This window comes from Chionomys nivalis, chromosome 10 (assembly GCF_950005125.1).
Source record: "Chionomys nivalis chromosome 10, mChiNiv1.1, whole genome shotgun sequence".
Taxonomy (NCBI): domain Eukaryota; kingdom Metazoa; phylum Chordata; class Mammalia; order Rodentia; family Cricetidae; genus Chionomys; species Chionomys nivalis.
Genome location: NC_080095.1, coordinates 5726073 through 5746454, shown reverse-complemented (window position 1 = coordinate 5746454; position 20382 = coordinate 5726073). Strand labels below are relative to the sequence as shown.

The following is a 20382-nucleotide window of genomic DNA, read 5'->3' as shown; positions in this document are numbered from 1 at the left end:
GTGTATGCCTGATGTCCACAGAGGCCAGAAGAAGCATTAGCTCCCCTGGAAGTATAGTTACAAGTGTATACTGCCCTGTCGGTGCTGGAAATTGAATTTGGGTCCTTAATCAATGAGCCATCTCTCCAGCCTCCAACTTGTTCTTTTTTATATTGTATGTAATATTCACATCTGTGTATGATGTGTTTGGATCAAATCCATCCTCCTTTCCCTCTGCTCCTGTTCCTCCTTCTCTGGGGAGCTATGGTGATTAATGGACGCTACTGAAGGAGAAGATGGTTTGCTTCAGGGAGGTGGACCCTGAGCGACCAGCCTTGCTCCACATCCACTTATTGCCCATTCTTCCTGGGGCCCGTGGCTCGCTCTTTTGGGAGAGCTCATTTTGATACCTTTTGGCCACTTTAGCCTCTGACTTTACATCAAAGGGATCAGACAATCAAATGATGGCCCAAGGATGGTTCCCTGCTCGACCCGCCTGCGCTGGGCTGCCCACTTCATTGACTGGTGGCCAGGCTTCTTCTTGTCAGCTGCTAGCCAAGACCTGGCTGTGCTCACCACTTGGGCTCTGGGACCCGGTGGAACCTGGTCCTGCAAGGAACCACCTAAGTTCATCCTTCCGAGGCTCGGAAGAGCTTCTCACATCACAGGCAGGTCAAGGAAGCCACCCCTCTCCCTGGGTGGTACTTTGGAAGTCGTCCATTTCTTCCCTCGCTGCCTGTTTATGTTTTTCTTTGCTCATGGCCAGTTTGGCAATTTATATTTTCTTTATTTATAGTCCAACTCCCTGAGTTCCTAATTCCTTTAGGTGGAAATAGAAACAGCATTTTCTGCTGCATCTGAAGCTAGGCTTTTCATCATTGACTTTTGGTAATCTTAGGACTGAAAATATCTATTTGGTTCACTATCAGGCGTCTATACAGTGTTGACATGTCTTCATACTGAAATTGAGCTCCATCTTACTTCCCTTCTGTAATCTAACGTATATGTTTATTTCTTACATCCTGTTCTTCCTGTAAGTTTTCTGGCGGGCTCACTATCTTCCTCTACCTGTGAACTGGTGTCCTATAATGGGAGCTGCCCATTTGACCTGATGGAAATCCTCAAGTTCCTCACCATGCATAGACACTGTGGTCTGCAGCCCTCCCAGAGTTTCCTCCCTACCAGTCTGCAGACATTCCATAGTTGTATTTCCATTTCTTTTCCAGCTGAGAGTTACTGAGTTAAATATTTTGATGCATGCTGATTGTACACTGGTTTCCACAGCTGTTACCTTCTCATACACCAGATCAAAAGAATAGCGCTTGTATGCTTTTCCCTTTTAGGAAACAATAACTGCCTCTCTTGAGGTTCAGTTACTGACCTATTATGGTTTGTCCCAGATGTTTCCAACCTGTGGTCCACAGGCTGCATGTATTCCCAAATCCTCAACTTACTAAAAACACTATGAGATATTCTTTTTTTAATCTGGTTGTGAGGATCTCCAGTGTGAACTTTGTAGATGGCAATATCATGTCGTAATGTCAAGACTATTGTTCATGCCTGGGCCATTGAGTCTGATTATTCTGAAGTTTTTGACCCCTCTCTGTGCTCACTCAGGTCAGGAGACCTGAGAAATGTCCCGACTTGATTCCTCACAGGGTGAGTCCCACACTCACTCTTCCTGACTAGTTAAAAGGGGAGATTTGGATCCTCGTCCCCTGGGCTCCTGTGGATAAATTTGTTAAGCAGTCAGGTGCAGAGCAGTGTTACAGGGAAGGTGACCACAGTGCCAAGCCACCACAGGAGACAACAGGGAAAAACAAACATCGTTTATATGAGTATTGGGTCTTAACTTGTTAATCTTGACATTTTATTGACATTTATAACACACATTCATGAATACTAAGCATTGTTATTTTTTAAAGTTTAGATATATTATCCCACTTTGAGATGACTTCTTTAAAATAATAAATAATTATCTTGATGTTCTCCTTCATTTCTTTTACATTTAATATCTTCCCACTCCTTTCAACATTCAACCATTGGGACCTGCCTTGTTTCAAAGGTTTTTCTTGTCAGTCTGCTCAGAAAGGAAAGACAATCTCCTGTGACAGTCTGAGCTGCTTACATTTAATTTTTATTTTATGTGTTTGAATGTTTCTGTCTGTGTGTATGTATGTGCATCGTGTATGTGCTTGATGCTCAAAGAGGTCAGAAGAAGGCATCCAATCCCCCGAAACTGGAGTCATGGATGGTTATGAGCTGTCATGTGTGTGCTGGGAACCAGTTCCAGGTCCATTGTAAAAGCAGCCAGTGCCCTTGACCACTGAGCTATTTCCTTTCTCACTAGCCTTTCCTTCCTATTTCTTTGATAACTTATCTTTGCCATGAAAATTGTATTTTATAAATACTCTGCTCCAGTAATTTGGAGAGCTCTGAACTCTAAAAAGCAGTGAAGAACACCCATCTTCAGTCGCTGATGGCAAGAACCCCTCTAGCTGTGTGGTCCTGAGTGCTCTTCACACTTGCCATCAGCACTCACCTGACACAGCTTGCTCTTCCTTCTCTGGTGTCTTTCCCAGGCCAAAGTCTCTGGGGATCAGAGTCCAGTGCTGTTTGCAGCAGCATGGCCAGGAAAAAGGATGGGGCATGTTTGAGGGTTGATGGCTGAAAACTGCCAAAAATAAATAAGTAAAATAAAAACACTGATGAAGAAATACACTGTTTATTCCACTGCTTTTAATGCAAAGAGCCCTGGTCATATTTCGCTGAAATTTGCACAGAAGAGCCAATCACACAGCGCAATGGAAGAGAATCTTATTATGAGCTCCTAGCCCTGTGTACCTGCTTACTTTAATGTCTAGAGATAAATGATAAGGAGACCAATTTCCATTTTCCTAACCGTCAGGCAGGACCTTGGGCCTCCCTTCCCATCACTTTTATTGAACACAGCAGTTCACCCAGGACCCAGGCGTTGAAAATTGCTCAAGATAAACATTGTATTTTAAATTACTCCAGGCAACCAGGCAGACTGGAAAAAAAAATCATTTGAACAAATTGAAAACTGAAATGTTGATATCAGATATTAAATTAATGTAAGTGAGATTGAAACAATATCTAATTAAAATAATTTGAAAAATGACTTAGAAATTGAAGCTGACATTGGCTTTTACCAGCCTGTCATTATTATCACCGAAGGGCTGAGCTGCGGCTCGCTGACGCCTGCCCGCAGAGTCACAGGAGACCCTCATATAAAAGTTTCATTTATTTGCTTGCTTATGCTGTCCTGGCACCTGAAGCTCTAGCGCTGACAAATTGACCTTCCTGTTCCAAGGAGAATGACATCAGAGTCCTCGCAACCGTGCCTGGGCTCTGCACCTGTTGTGTGGTCTGTGTGTCCTCCCTTTACATGGGATGTTTGAAAGATCAAGCTTGCAACTTCAAAGCCACGAAGCCAGAGCCACCCCAGTGTGTGGCTGAAGGTGGGAGGTGTCAGCGGACTTGGTCAGGACTTCAGCAGAGCTGGGAGAGGGAGTGAGAGGGGCCTGAGGCACCACATAGTCTGATTAAGCAGTCAGCCCATGTTCTGCAGAAGATAGGACCACCTCCCCTCAGGACACACATGTAACAGCTCCGGGGGGGGGGGGGTCAAGGTTCCAAGCAATTGGGCATCAGCTTTCAGTCTTTCCTACAGTTGTCAAAGAGCGGTTTGTCATGTGGACAGCCACTGACTTGGACCTGGGGACATTGCTCCCTGCAGGAGCTGGAGTCAGGTCCTAGGAGGAAATATTTGCCCTAACAGTTACCTGTCCACAACCACGCAGGTATTAGAGCAGTAACCATGGTCTTTTCTGGACCAAGACTCCATGAGGGTTATAGCAAGTTTCAAGAGTATCAAGAAGATCTAGAAAGCCCATGGGCACGTTCTTGCAACTTGCTATTCAATTTCTAAGTCATTTTTCAAATTGTTTTTGTTAGATATTGTTTCATATATGACCATTGGATTTTCTCATGTTAGGCTCTGCTCAAAGCTCAGTTCTCCAATAAATCTATAGTGAGGAGGCATGGAAGCACCTCAGAAAATGGCCAGGATTCCCAGTACCCATCATTTTACTGGAAGAAATAGATCCTAGGCCTTCCCCTCAGTCAGAAAACCTTCCAAATTCTGGGATAAAAATTAATATCCTAGGTGTCTAGCAATCGCAAATTCTTCAAGACCCTAAGTGTAGAAAGAACAGGAACCCAGAGATCTCAGTGGATGTTTGACCTTGAATTTCGTCCTGAGAATATTGCCCCAAACTTAGGTCCTCATGATCTTGCAACTTGTGGAGAGAGTAGAAGCAAGCCCTGGGCCTGCTGACCACATCCATGACAGTTGGGCCAACCACGTAAGACCTGAGTCCCAGGGGTTGGGACAAGAACAAATGTGTACTGCCAGCAGACCCATTGAGTCCACATTTCTCCAGGGAGGGGAGGTGCCTGCACTTAATATTGTAATTTTCTGGGAGAAGGGTGCATGGGTTTCACATCAGCCCCGGAACTTCAACTGAACCATCTGTAATATCCTAAGCACAGAATAAAGTTAGATTGGAAGGCCCTCCAGTCTCCCAGGAGGAGGAAATGCGAACACTCTCTGTGGAATCCCCCTTTCCTTCTGGCCTCAAAAGAACCGAACAGGTAAAAGTCCAAGATATATAAGTCCATAATAAAATAAATCTCAAAATGCTCCAAGAAGCGAGTCATGATGAGCAGAATTCAGCTGAAAGGATGGGTAACAGATGAAAATCCTAGATGTTATGACTTGCAGGCACAGAACATAAATCTGTGTTGGGATATATTAACCAACAGATGTAGGTGGTGAAACCCTCCAGAAGATAGCCAACTTAGAGACAGTTAATATGGAAGAGGGTCTGGTCCATGGGTATATGTAAAGATGCCATAGCTAAAGGTTTTCTACCACTGATATAAATCCCAGGTGATCAGGCTTCCAGAGTGGAAAAGTCTGCATCTGGATTCCTGGTGGTGGGATGCAGAGCATCAAAGGCAGTGGGCATCTTAAAATCAGCCAGAGGAGAGAGACAGCATTTAAGAAGACAGACCGTTCAACTCATGCTGATTCTCAGCACCCTGAATGAGAGCAGAAGACATGATATACAAAGATCATCTCCCTAAAATTCCCGTAGTGCATCGCTGCCTCTTACTGCCATAACACAATGCTGGAATCTAGGTAACTTGTAAAAAAGAGAGGTTTATTTAGCTGACAGTTTTGTAAGCCCATCTGTTTGACTTCTGGTGAGGGCTCAGGGCAATGACTTCACAATGGTGTGGCTGATGTGATTAGGATTAGGGTTATGACTTGTCTCACCCCAACATTCACCCCATCTGTGATCTGCTGGAGCACATGAACAGCTTGACCTGCAGATACAAAGCTGCAAGATCTCCACAATAGAAAGCAACAATAGAATATCCAAGAAGAGTCTAAGTGAGGGCCCTGCATCAATGGTGCAGTGGAAACCAGACCAATGACTCTTTGCCATGAACATTTGCAAGTAAAAATATATGGACAGAGAGGGTTACGGCATGACTCACTGTCACACTACCACTTCCATAAAAATATTTTAATTTTTTTTCCTTTTTTCTCTTAAATTTTGTTTTATTTGGGGGGTGGTTGCAGGGCAGAGGGCAGATGTGAAGGGATGGGAAAATGAATAGGATCGAGATGCATGATATGAAAGACACATCGAATAAATAAAAAGTAAGTAAAACAAACAACAGCAACAAAAACCCCAACTCTTGTCATGGAGGCTGCTTTGATCCTTTTAGCTGGGGCTGGGGACCTGCAGTCAGGTCCCACCGACTAGCACTCCACACTGGGGACCAGACTTCCAGCATGTGGGCCATAAACAAACTCAAGGAGATACCACTGGATGTGTGTTTTAATAGTAAGGGTTAAACAAAGAACAAGAGTTAAATGAAATTGCTTTCGGGTGAGTTCGGCACCCTGGAGCCTCAGTAAGGTTAATTTAGGCTAATGTGAGAATATTTAGCATAGGCCACAAGAAGATCTAGGTTGCAGAAGTAATAATGAGCAAAGAAGACGTAGGTGGGTGAATGTATCTAACAAAGTATACGTTATGAAAGAACATTGTCTTCTGGGGCCAAAGCAAGGGAAAACAAAACAGTGAACCTGCAAACAGTGGTGTCAGGAGTGGAAAGTCTGGGAAGCTACGGTGTCTGAGGTGTCCACAGGGGTGAGACACTGTGAGTCCTTGCTGGCAGGAGAGTATCCAACACACAAGCATGGAGGAACGGTGTCTAAGCCATCCACACTACTAGGAGATTGTGAATATTTATAAGCAAAAGAGTTGACCAGACAGGAGTCTCTAGGTCTCCAGAACCACAGCTGAAAAAGGAAGTAGAGAATTCAAGTTTTCCTACAAAGGGACAGTGTAGGGTGCTAGAAATAAATGTAAATACAGTAAAAGATTATGACAATAAATATAAGAGAAAAAAGGCTACAATTAAAATAGGTTTTCTGTGCAGGGGGTGATGAGAATCTTGGATCATCAGCTCGCACTGGTATGGTAACATGTGTCTATAATCCTATCACTAAGGAGACCGAGATGAGCAGCTTCTTGGAGCTCTCTGGCCAGCCAGCATGGACAAATCATTGATTTCCAGGTCCAGTGAGAGAAACTATCTTAAAAAATACTGTGGAAAGGAATAGAGGAAGGTGCATAATGTCAATCTCTGACTTTCTTACACATATGCACAATTGCACAACCTCGATTTACATATAGATACACAGGTTTTCAGAATAAAATATGCTAATTCAGTGCCACGAAAGGATGCTCTGGTAGCCCTATGTGGAGGAGTGCTATGCTGAGGCCACTGTCACAGTGCAGCATGGTAGTATTCAAGTAGCCAAACTCACTATATAGGTAGTCCTATAGCAGTCCAGCACAGAAGGCTCCATAGTGAAGACACATGACCTTGTGACCACATTGCGTGTTCGCTATACTGTACTTTTATATTCTTATTAAGGACTTACTTAATAAAAAGCGACTTTATGAGAAAATATTGTGCAGCAGACCTGGCAGCACTAGACTGGAAAGTTCTTGATAGTAGAAAGAGCTTGTGGGGTAGCTAAACTGCAGTCTGGGAGGTGTTTTGTGACATTTCAACAGTGACATTTCCCAGAACACATTCCATTCATTGATGACAAGAAACCAAGAGACCTTGTGTGTGTGTGTGTGTGTGTGTAGACATGATATGTGCATACATTGTTAGCCTAAAGTAGCAAACAGATTCCACAGAGGAAAATGAGTTCATAAGGGCATAAAATGTTGCAATAGGAGTATGCTTGGGCAAAAGCAAGATGGAGCTAGAGAGGGTTGCCTAAGCTGATTTGACACAATTGTAGGTCACTGCTATTCTTGGCTGTGAGGATAGTGGCAAGGTCTCGGGTAGCTGTTGACAGATGTCTTGAAAGAAGTACTGTGTGAGCATAAGAACATCCTCCATGACCTCCTAGTGGCTCTTGCTACGATGACCTTGAACTAGAGAGGGGGGCAACATTTGAAGAGAATTACAAGACTCCTGTAAAGGATTCCTCGTGTGCTAAATGTGGAAGCTCAGGAAAAAGTTAGCCTACCACTGGTATCAGGGACAGATAAGAATGGTGATATAACAGCCAAGGTCTGGAGTTACTGCCAGACCATAGGCCCGTCCATGTTTCCTGAAAATCAAGACCTCTTTAACTTTTTCTACTCACAATGCCTTTCCACCCAAGGAAATTTAATACCACCCATTCATGCCAGTAACATAAAATAGGTATGCAAATCAACCATTTACTGATATCAAATCATAAAGGCATTCATTTTGAAGCAATTATTTGCTTTGCATATTATTTTACCATTTATTAAAGACAAAAGCAGGCATGCCGACTAGTGAAATGGATGCACTTGTTTAACAGAAGAATTAAACTCCACTGAATATTTGATACTGTAGAACACAGAACCTCATCAGTGTTTTTCCAAGTTGCTTAATATTTTGATTTTCTAATCATCAAATGGCAGAAGTAGGTTTAGGGCCATTTCATAAAATGTTGAATATTATATCCTAATCCCAAGTCTAAATTCATTGAGTTCTTTATCTAAAAGCTCAAGTTAATGACTCAAACGGCCTTTTTAATCAAAGCTTTTATTAATTTTTGGAGAATTTCATACAATGTATTTTGCTCATATGTATCCCCCTTCTTTAATGCCTCCTAGATCCTCCATCACCTCCCTCCACACCAACTTTATATTCTCCACCTCCCGCACCCATGTTAAGTTCAGTTTATGTCGGCCAACTATGCCTGCGTGTGAGGTCTCTCCGCAGTGTGATTGGTGTCCCAGATGTCCCAGTGTCCCTGAAGACAACTGACTCTTCCCAGAAGTGATAAAATGCCATCAGTGCCCCAGCTATGCTTCAGAGAAAGGAAGGTCTGCAGGCCCAGCTTGGCTCTCCATGCTGGGCTGTGTCTAGCTTGGCCTTGTACAAGTCTCCTGTGTGTAGTGCATTCATATGTGAATTTTCCCTATAGGATCTAAAAGAAACTGTTTCTTTGATGTTGTCCATCACCTCTAGTTCTTATGATATTTCCGTGCCTCTCAGATCACATTTAGGGCTGAGGACTCTGAAGACTCTTATTTTCTATGGATCTCTGTGTTCATTGCCACATACTGCAAGAAGAAGCTTCTCTGATGAGTTGAGCGGTATACCGATCTATAGGTATAGCAGACTATCATTAGGAGTAATTTTTTACTATGTTCATTTAACAGAATAATAATTGATTTCTCCCCTAGGGTCTATGGCCTCTCTAGCTACAGGTTCTTGACCTTATTGGCATCTTCATGTATGGGTTTCATCTCATGGAACAGACCTTAAATTTCATTTGGTTGGTAAATCCCGTAACATTCATGCTACCATTGCATCAGTCGGTATATCTTGCTAGGCAGGTCAACAAATAACATTTTCTTAAAAAATCAAGCATTGTCACACAATCCAATCCAATGTTGTACTAATTTGATACTAATATGCTGAGAAATTACAGTAGTAAAATACCTAAAGCCCCTGTTTTCTATAATTAAGCCATGATGTTTTTTATAATAGCAGGAAAGATGGACGTAGAGCAAACGCCCTGCAGTTCATAATCCACAGTTGTCTCTAGCCTATGCGGAAGTGTTTCCGGACAGCCAGTGGTGCTATGTGGTATGGATCCATGCACTGTGCAAAGTATGCATGTTGTATGCTCAGAACCAAAGATGAGGCAGTGCTATGTGGTATAACACGGCTGAATGCTGCCAGCAGCATCTTAGGTCAGTTATATGTGGTTTTGAAATAATTTTGGTGTCTTGCATGTTGTAAAACTTTTTACTGTTGCAAGATTTTACAACCTTCACTTTCAGTTATGTGACCCCATTTGGGGCCGAGAGCCACAGTTTGAAGATGAGAGGGACAGTGCATACCTCTGGTCCCAGCACTCATGTAGCCAATGAAGGCAGATGTGTGAGTCTAAGGCCATCCTGGTCTACACAGTGAGTTCTAGACCAGCCAACCAGGGCTAAACAGTTAGTTAGACTCTGTTTCAAAATGAACCAACTAACCAAAGAAACAAAAGGTTTTCTTTAGAAGGATAGAAAGATGCTCAGTGGTTGAGAGCACTGGCTGTTCTTCCGAGAGACTTAGGATTGAGTCCAACACCCATCCACATGGCAGCTCACAACTGTCTGTAACTCTAATTCCAGGGGAATGGCCCCCTCTGGCTTCTCCAGGCGCCAGGCATACACGTGGTGGTACACAGGCAAATGTAAAACACCCATATGTGTTTTTAAAGGTTAAATTAAATTTTAAAACATTTGAATGTTTCTTTGAGTAGATAGGTGAGATAGCAATATTATTTTATTAGACTGGATTAGACTGGACCAGCCAGGAGGCCACACTGAGTAAGTGGCCCCTCGGCACAGCAGGGGCACAAGATTCCCAACTGTGTACTTACCTTCTACTCAGCACTCTTCACCCAGGAGACAAGAGTGTTGGTCCTCACGTCCCACCTCGTTTGAATAAGGGATCCTTGTTGTTTGCTGTTGTGGATGTCAGGCTTGGTTGCCTGAAAGCTTCTGGGGGGTTCTACGGTCTCTGCATGCAATCTCAGCATAGGAACGTTGGGATGACAGGCTTGTGTTACATGTTCATCTCCCCATGTGTTCTAAAGACCTGTCCTCAAGCCCTCACTCCTATGCAACAAGTTCTTGACCCCCTGAGCCATCTCCCAACCCTATAGGTTTTTTATAACATTTTAAAGTCTTATTTAAGCTGGGTATGCCGGCATACACCTCTAATTCTAGTATTCAAGAGGCAGAGGCAGGCTGATGTGTATGAATTGGAGGTAGCCTGGCCTAAACAGTGAGTTTTGGATGAGCCAAGGCAGCTCGGGATGACCTTGTCTCAAAAAACAAAGCACAAAAATATTAAGTATAAATAAAACTATAGTTTTTTACGTCCACCCAGCCAACTCTAAAGGCAGGTTCTCTTAGGGTAGGTAGGTTTGGATAAGGAACAAGTTTTAAAAAAAATCAAGTAACCCAAATGTTAGTGTATTTTTACCCGTAGGTGCATAGTTTTCCTTTGCTTTACAAATCATTGAATTATCAGAGATTTTTGTGAACTAGACAGACATGACCTGGCTGTAATTAAACATAGGGAACAAAAGGAAGTTGGAATTGTATCTCCAAAAGAAATTTTTTATTTAATGGCACTATTAGTATCATAAAGCAAAACATAATTGATACCAAAGTTTTCAGTATAAATATTTAGATAAAGTTGCATTTTATCTTATTTTATTAAAATTCAATCAAATTTTAGTCATTATGAACATTTGTATAAAAATAAAAACTTGTGATTTTGACATCATGCCCACCTGATTGCTAATGAGATAAATTAGTGCTAGGTGGCAGACTGGCCGTATCATGGCCAGGAAGTACAAAAATGGATATTAGGTGTGTTTGGTACAACAGCTCCCTTAACCATGGTTTAAATTTCCATGTTTTTGGTTACCCACCAATAACCACGATGATATATTCAATGGAAAGTTACAGAGATTCATAGGTATTGAATTTCATGTTATTCTGAGCAGTATAATAAAATCTTATGTGTCCCTTCTGGTCCCACTGGGATCTTGGCATTATCTCTTTCCCCAAAGCTTCCAGGCTGCCCAGACTACCTGCTTGGGTATCAGATCCACCACCATCACAGTCCCTTTGTGCTGTGTACACTTAACCCTGGCCCCACAGCACACAAGAATGGCTCCCGACAACCATGTGTGCCCTGGTTGTCAAGATTAGTTCATCACGCATTGCTCTCAAGGTTCATTGTAGAGGTATGTAGAGGAAGCATGACACACAGAGCATCCCGTCTTGTCTGGGATTATGAACTCTTACAGGGTACAAGGCAGCTGACCTGAAACAATGCATGTGGTGGCGGTGAACTCTGCCCTCATGAACATGTCCAGAACCAAGGCTGATAGGCAGTAAACACAGCAGACTCTCAGATTAGTACGGAAGTGATACATTTTTCAGAAACTTCTATTTCCTGTGATCTGAGGGTTGAGATTTGGCATGTCAGTTCATTTGTCTCTTCTGCTACCTGAGAGTTCGTGGTATCCAGGTTCCATACATGCATACACGACCCTCATGCATACAGTTTCCTGGGTAGTGCATTCCTTGGGGCAAGCAAGTAAGAACGGCCAGGGTGGCTCTGATGTATGGAGGTGCTTGGCACTACTGCAGGTCCTCATCAAAGTCTGTAGGTCCTGAAAGGGAGTGCAGAGGTGCAGACATGCAGGTAGATCCCACACACATGGCCGTCAGAATAATAGGACTGGCCAGTAGGCTAGATAGAAGGAATCCTAAGAGGGAACTAACAGTTTCAAGGCTGAGCAACTGGAAGCTAAAAATACCAGAGAAGGACTGGGGTGGGGAGCGGATGAGTGACGGTGACACAGGTGTCATTGGACAGGGGTGGGGAGCGGGTGAGTGACGGTGGCAGCGATGTCATTGGACAGGGGTGGGGAGCGGGTGAGTGACGGTGGCAGCGATGTCATTGGACGGGTGGAGAAAGGAGCAGATGCAGTCTAGGGTTTGGATACCCACTGAGAGGTAGCAGTGGAGACCAGTAGATCAGTAGAAAGATACAGTTCCTGTGTAAACAGAAGCTGTTGAAAACTCAGATAAAGTTTGTATGGTTCCTAGAAAATAATAGGGGGCATCATAAATCCAAACCACAGAGTATTCCATCCTCCGTGGGGGGAGGACAAGAAGGCGTAGTTTAGGAGGGAAGTCATGAAAGGATACGCAGGACCCAAGTCAGACATTTCCAAGAAGGCAGCCGATGTCAAACATTGAACTCATCTCCAGGCTTCTAGCAGCCCATCCCACAGAGGGTCCTCTAAGGTCCATCCAAGCAGGTCAAAGGATGTTCCCTGTGGGCCCAGCAAGGCCAGGGTAACTGAGCTATACCTACTCCCCCTGCCCTCTTCCAGCCTAGGCACACAGTACTCTGGAAGGTGCTACCCCACTACTTTTGAGTGGGTTTTAGTTCTAACCTCAGCTGCCTAAAGTGTGGCAAAAGGGCAGATCTGAGAGCAAGCCACCCGATGCCTAGTGACTGCCCTGCCTTTGGCTCCTGCTGAGCAGTTTGAGCAGAACAAGGTACTCTGCCTTCTGGACTGAAGAGATGCAGGGCCCATCGGGAGGCTCTGAACATCACTGGGATTGAGAGGGGTATGTCTGAGGCTCAAGACCTTTGGAAGGTGCCTGCAGAGAGGATGGAGCATGAACTTAAGTATGCCTTGTGGGGTTCCCCCTTTTTAAAATCCCTTCACAGGAAATATGATCTGCCAGGAAGAAGAAGTCACACAGCAGCTGCTGCATCCAGGCTCTCTCAGCTTCTTTCTTCGGCAGGTGTGGCCCAGTGCCCTCTCCTTGGAAACCATACCCAGCCTGCCCTGCTGCTATGTCCCCTGAGGTCCTTCTATAGAAAGAAGAGCAGGGAGTCTGCTAGCCAGTTCATCAAACAATGACTGACTTCTCCTAACCAGGGTCAGCCTATCCAGAGACACAACCAGTTACTCAGCAACCTTCATCACACACACAGAGAGAGAAAGAGAGAGAGAGAGAGAGAGAGAGAGAGAGAGCGAGAGCAGTGCATAGAGACCTAAGGATTAGTCAGAAAGGCTGACTATTAGGGAACGGATCTGGATCCCTTCCTTCTATGAAATGCCTAGGTATAGGAGCATGGACATTGAGGAGTCCAACCAAGGGACTTTTCTCAAGGACAAGGCCACTGTCCATGGGTGGTCAGCTCCCTGGGTAGTACTTCACCTACATAGCTTCCCCAGCTCAACTTGCCAACAGAGGGACTCCATTAAGTTGTCCCCATTATAATTCAGATTACAGGAGAGACTTCTGCACATTCTTTCAGGTTAGAATACAAGGGATAAAGAGAAGAGGCAAAATTACTCCACTGTCGCTGCATGCTTAATTATATGGAAGCTGCATAAATTGTCAAGTGCAAAGAATTATTCTGATAAATTAAAATACTAATTAAATAGGCTATTGCAGAATTTTGAGAACATTACAGGGTTCCGCTTCTTCAGGTAATTTGCATATCCTTCATCTAGTGAATTTAATTTTAAAGGACTTCTTTTTGTGTTTGGAAACCCTTTTTGTCTCTCATGAAGATAAAAACGGGCTTTCTGCTTTGCTCTCTGCCTTGGTTGAAGCAGTTTCTTTTGCTGTCCCCATGCTGTGCTGGCCCACTGGTCCCCTCTCATACATACTAGCTCCAAGTCCAAGCTCAATTAAAACAAAAACTCAGCTGAAATTTGGGCATGTGGCTGAACAGGACAGTTGCAATAGCTGGAACTGAAAAGGCTGCCCTGCAGAGTCTTGGTGTAATGAAGGCAAGACCTGCCGGTTTTCATAGGTCTGCTGGCCTTCATATGCACCATGGCAGGGAAGTGTTCCTACACTAAATGAATAAATATAAATAAATGTAACAAAATTTTTAAATAAGCAAAAATTTAAAAAATAAGCAGAAGTAGCAAAAAGGCTAGGGTGCTTAGGATAAATTCTGCAATGTAAGCATGAAGAAGAAAAAAGCAAACTCGCCCAGCCTATAATATCTGCACCAGTGAGGGCCTTCCAAGCACGACCCAGGGAACAAACAAGGATGTGGCACAGGTACGGCTGGAGAACTTAGCCAGAGACATGAAACAGATCACGAAAGAGCTCGGGGTCATGGGAACCATGGCCACTGCTCCTTGGCAGAGCTGGGACCCATCTACAGCAGGGTCGGGAGACAGAACGGATTTCTCTGGGGGAAGGGCAGGAGAATAAATTCTGGAATAAGGCTCTCCTATTTGGGTACCACTGTGTTTACTGATGATGATGGTGTTTCCTGAGGGGCTAGAGGCTGGGCTCTGATGCTGGGTGTGAAGGACTAAACAGATGGTGGGCGTGACCTCTGTGGCCACCAGGGCTCTCGGTGAAGCCTCTCCCACTCAAGGCTCAGCCCAGATGCCTCATCAAGACATTTAGCTGCTCCTGATGGAGGAAAAGAAGATTCATTTGAATGCAGACAGAGGGAGACATTGCTGAGCAGACCCATGACAGTCAAGAGCATCAGGAACATGGACCACAAGCCCCTCTCGTGGGGTTTGTTGTGAACCCACTGCCTTCACCTTTCTGTTTGCTTGGTTGGCTTTTTACGTGGAAACAAAGAAGACTTACCCAAGGGGAGGCAGTCATCTTGGTGCATTCTGGGTAAAGAACCCAGGAACACTTCAGACTGAAATATCCAGTTGACCAGATATAGACATCCTTCCCTAACTGGGCAGAGACTGGAAAACTCTCTGATGAGTGGGGAGATTGTTACCCACTGTGTTCTAAGCTTGTGTTCTTGCGTAATCTTCACAGCATTCATACAGTGAATGCCCGGGAGACTGAGGCTGTGCCTGCTACACAACCTGTTAGGGACTACAAACCGATGCTCAGGGTTCCCTGACTCAAATGTGAGGTATGAGAAACCTGGACCCTTACTTCATAATAAAAGTACTGCAGACTCAGAGCCGAGAACAAGGCAGTCTTGTTTTATGACTTTGCAGAGCCAGGCGAGAGCCCAGAATGGTGGGCACTGTGACTGAACACGGAGAACAGTTTTTAACCCAGGTCCCTTCTTCCCTTTTCTCTCTGGGTGAGTTTCCAGGAAAGCTCCACCTTACATGTCACCTTAGCCTTTCCCTTGGACACTTAGCCTTTCGCTACTTCTTAATGAAGACCACATGCAGGCTAATCTCTGTATTTTAAGTTTGGATTGCTTTAAAATTTATTGGAAACTTACTGTGCTACCGCTGCAGGTCTCTGGCAAACCTTGGCTGTTAGTAACTTTCGGCTCTTCACTTTTCCTTAGGGTACAGGTAGTGGCTGATAGAGGTGAGCAGTGGTCTAGTGTTTTCTGTTCATCTGTAGCTGGTCCTAAGCTGACCAAAGCTACATTTGAAAGGCGACCTTTTTAAAAAAATCTTACAAAGGGTATAAGATGGGAGACTCTGCAGTACTGAGAGCTGAGTCATGGCTGGTGGAGGCCGGATAGAGGACTATTCCCTAAGCATGAATGGACTGACTGCAGAGCTGAGAGAAAACGTCTTGGGGACAGTCTTACATGGGGCTTTAAGGCATGGACTGGTCAGACGCTGGTGGAAGAATGGGAGGCTCTGCCGAGATGCCAAGTCCTAAAAAGAATGCTAGATAAGGCCTGTGTCCTGAGGGTGAGAACAGAGGTAATTTAGCGCAGCAGGGGAATCTGTAAATACCAGAGGCCACAGTGACCACGCACACCATAACTGTCCCAGGATGCTGGCCACTGATCATTGGTAAAAGGAGTTCAGATGTGAGTGTCAAGATAGCAGTATACACGGGTTTGCACAGACGGCTCAGCTGCCTTGGTGAGACAGAGAGCCACACCACTCTCCAAACATAGCCCATCTCTCCAGTCCGTAAGCCTTTGAACCATGTCCATCTGATAAATAGACCAAAGCCACATGGCTCCACAGCTGGTCCAGGCTTTTAGAACTAACAGTTCAACTGCTTGCCTCTTTCCCCACAAATTCTGATGAGCAACCCCTTACTACTTTCAGGTCTCAGTGGAAGACCTTTAGAATGGACTTTCCCAGACTGTCAGGGCAGCTCTCAAGCCCCCAGGTTTTCAGAGTGACCACACACACACACACACACGCACACACACACACACACACACACACACACACACACACACACACATCAATGCTTAGGTAGAATGGTGAGGGCATTGCTCCTTATGAGTTGTCATGGATGACAGCGACTGAGACTCCAGAGCTCAGAGACACAGCTTCTTTCTCCAGTAATCTACTTGCTGGGAATCCTCTGTCCCATTTCTGGAGTACAGATGGGAGCCTATAGTCTGGGTGGCTACAAGGATTCAGCAAGATGAACTGTGAACAGAGCCAGTGCTCAGTGGATGCTCTGTTACTGCTTACTTACTGCACTATTTAGATTCCAGCATACACTTAGGTTAGTCTTAGGTTAGGTCTTGGTTAGTCTGAGAATGAACCAGGTCCTTCCTTTGCCCTTCGTTCTTTTTTTGAGACAGGTTTTCACGTAGGCCAGGCTGACTTCAAGTTTGCTATGTGGCAGAGGATGACTGCGCACTTCTGATCCTCTGGCTGCGTCCCGGCGCTGCATGCTAGATAAACAACTGAAGTGATTTCCAGTCTGGCTCTGCACTTTTAAAAATTTCACATGACCAGACCATGCAAAGTACAATAACATCTCACTCACTGGCAATGGTCTTCAACTGGCCACACTGTACTCAGAGGGTGGGAGGCACCCAAAGCACCATAGTGTGCTGGGTAAGCAACTTGAAAAGTACCACGCTCTGAGTGGCAAAGCAGGGGCTCTGCCTGGAAAAAGCATGGCGAGTCATGTGGCTCTGCCCTTCAGAGTCTAACCACATGTGGTCGTGTACTGAAAATGTTTTTGCTGAGCAGTGATAGGCAAGACACTAAAAGACCACACTGCCAATCAAGCCATAACAAATGCTTTGTAATTGTTTGTAGTTGTTTGTGTTGTTGACTAACTTTGTCCAGGCTTCTTTACCAAAAGCCATCCTTGCATATATATCAAATGGAAATTTCCAGATTGAGTTGAAGTCTTCCTGGGGTGCTTACATACCTCGAGCATGATCCAAGAACATTTATCTATGGTTTCCTGGGACAGCATCTCTAGGCTACAGGGGTGATGGTGAACCCCCTTCTTACAGCAGTATAGGGCATCCCGTGGACCACAGGGTGGACTGCCAAGGAATAGGTATCAGCTAGTGCCCTTTCAGAAGTCTGCAGGAATTGCCTTCTCCGCCGGGGCTGCTTCTGTAACCAAACTCTCACTGCCGCAGCCACCTTGATAGCCCTGTGCTGACTTTCCATGCCAAGACCACACTAAGGAGCCCCAGAGACACTACTCCCTGGACCTAGGATACTCTCCTGCTCTTCTAGGAAGATTTTGTTGACACTGGATTGAACTATTCAGCTTAATGAAGTATTGGCTGCCTGCTTTTCATAAAAATCTCTAGTCTGAAATCTCTGCCATCTAGCAAGAACTGGAGTGTTTATAGATTCATTCTTTAGGCCATTGGTCAGCCTATTTAGAGAGTTGCTGTTAGCCCACTAATAGCCACCAGGAAGTATGAACTTATGAAAACATACCACTTTGCACCTCAAGGAAGTCTCTTGCCATCCAAGTTCTAAGCCTGTGCATCATTGCCTCCGTATCACATCTCCCCACCAGCCCTAAATACCTCAGTTCTCTCCTGAATTGCTTTATGTCCACCTTGCTCTTGCAGTACAGTGGTAATTACCTATGTGCAAAAAATAATGTCCATTTGTTAGGAGGGGAACTTTTTTCTACAAGGCAATGAAAGGCCCTGGAGGTAGAGAAGCAGGCAGACTGTAATTGGATCTCATTTGTATCCCTCTGAAAGATATATTTCATTACCCAAGACTCCCGCAGGTGGATTATGATAGGAGGTGAAAGCAGCTGCTTTTCTCTCGCTGTCTTGTTCGGTAGTAATCACAACGTCAGTGCCCTCTTCATTCATAGCGTTTTCAGGAAAATTAGGAGTTTTATTTCTTTCTGGTTTTTATTTCCAAAATGACATGAGCTTTACCCAAAAGAATATTTCTACTGAATCATAAGCCGAGGTCAATTGCCTGGTGACATGCTTCCTCTCTGCAAAGTGGGGGCTGCTGGGTCTGTGGCCCGGGCACTACAACTGCTGAGACTTCATTTGCATCTACTAATTGTTTCCCAAGCTCATTTCTTCTGGCATGATATCAAATAGAATTTGTTCTCTGAAAGTCTTCCTCATGTGAAGTTAGGAACAGATGAGCACTGGCTTTTATTGGCACAAAATCATATGTTTCTGATAGGGGCATGGATTAAAAGGGAGTAAAATAACTCAGGGATCCTGTGATGTAAGCACACAGGCAGCCTTTTCAAAATGTGTGCAGTGCTAGTTAACAAAATAGTTGTTTTTCAACAGGCATATACCTGTGCATACATTACACCATTTTAAAATAAGATCTTACAGTCTGTACAGTCTGTTTATATACAATTTCCTATCAAATCTTCAGTAACTGGAGACTGCCTAGAATGGCATGCTTTCAAAGATGATATCTATATATCATATAAGTGCATGACAGCCCTGAAGTTGTGGGCGTGAAAGAGCCTGTCCCTACTGTTCCTCTGTCATGTGTCAGCTCGGGCAGGAGAGAGATGCCCTTCTTCCTCCCCTGCCAATCAATGCCTGAGGCAGGTGGGAGAGCTGGCCTTGAGTCAGAAGGGCACGAGAGCTGCTTTTGCCTGCCACCAGCTACAGCACTTGGGAGAGCAGGCCCTGCATCTTGTGGGGGCAGCACTATAGAGCCAATCTATTGGAAGAGGTGTGTGTGAGCCATCCCTGAAGTTGTGAGTTTGGGAAAACTGTCCCCATTACTCATTTGTCACATGGCAGCATGGGCAGGGGAGAGCTGGCCCTGAGATCATAAGGGTGGGAGAACTGCCCCTGTCCCCCTCCCACCACGAGCTGCCACACTCAGGAGAGCAGGCCCTGCACCTCGAGTGGGCAGCACAGTGGAGTCAACCCCATTGGTGGAGGTGTGGGTAAGGTAGCTCTGGTGTTGTGAGCATGGAAGGACTGTCCCCATTACTCACCTGTCATGTGGAGGCCTGGGCAGGAGAGGAATGCCCCTCCCCCACTCCACTACCCATCAACGCCTGAGGCAGGTGGGAGAGCTGGCCCTGCCCATCATCTGCTGCAGTGCACAGGACAGTGGTCCCTACGCCATGCCTGGGCAACCCAGTAGAGCTGGAGGTGTGGGTGTGGGAGATCCGATCCTAAAGACATGAAAGCAGGGGAACTGGCCACACCTTTTCTCCTCCCTGCAAGGGTGAGCTCACGAGGGCAATGCTGGAGAGCTCACCCTATCAGTGAGGACAAGGGAGAGCTAGCGGGCGGGCCAACCCTGTAACTACCCAGACCCAGAACCAGGGTTATGTGTTTTCCCACTCCAACATCCATTCCATCTGTGATCTGCTGGAGCACGTGAAGGGACCAGTCCTGAAGACACAAAGCTGCAGGATCTCCACAACATAGGGCAAAACAGGATAACAAGAGGAGTTCCAGTGAGGGCCCAGCACTGATAGTGTAGCAGAAACCAGAGGTCTTGAACCAGACCGGTGACTCTCTACAATTAACACTTACAAGTAAAGATAAGTGGAGGGAAGGGTTACTGTGTGCCTCACTGTGCCATACTACAGTTTCCACGATGAGATTGTTTTCCTTTTTTTTCTTTTCTTTTTTCTCCTAAATTTTATTTGGAAAGAGGGTGTGCTACAAGGGCAGAGGACAGCATGAAGGGATGGGAAGTGAATGGGATGGAGATGCATGATGTGGAAGACACAAAGAATAAGTAAAAAGGAAGTTAAAAAACAAAGAAAAACAGCAAACAAAGATGCTATGAACATAGGCGAGTAAGCATCCTTGTGGTATGACTGAGCATGGGCAGATTTTAGTCTCACTACAACTTGTTATGCCATGTTTTTTGACACTCACAGGAGACCTGCCCTTTCCTAGACCAAAAAGGGGGAGGCATGGATTGGGTGGTAGGAACAGAGGGGGTTTGGGGAAAGGGACTGGGAGGAGAGAAGGTAGGATAAACTGTGGTCGGAATTAATACTAAATAAATAAATAAGTGTTTTTTTTTTT

The 20382-nt window shown here is 44.9% G+C and overlaps 1 protein-coding gene across 1 annotated transcript in view; it reads left to right on the top strand.

The window, feature by feature from the left end:
* Ptprn2 (protein tyrosine phosphatase receptor type N2) overlaps positions 1-20382 on the top strand; it is a 722848-nt gene that overhangs the window by 458223 nt on the left and 244243 nt on the right. The gene's annotated exons all lie outside the window — the stretch shown is intronic.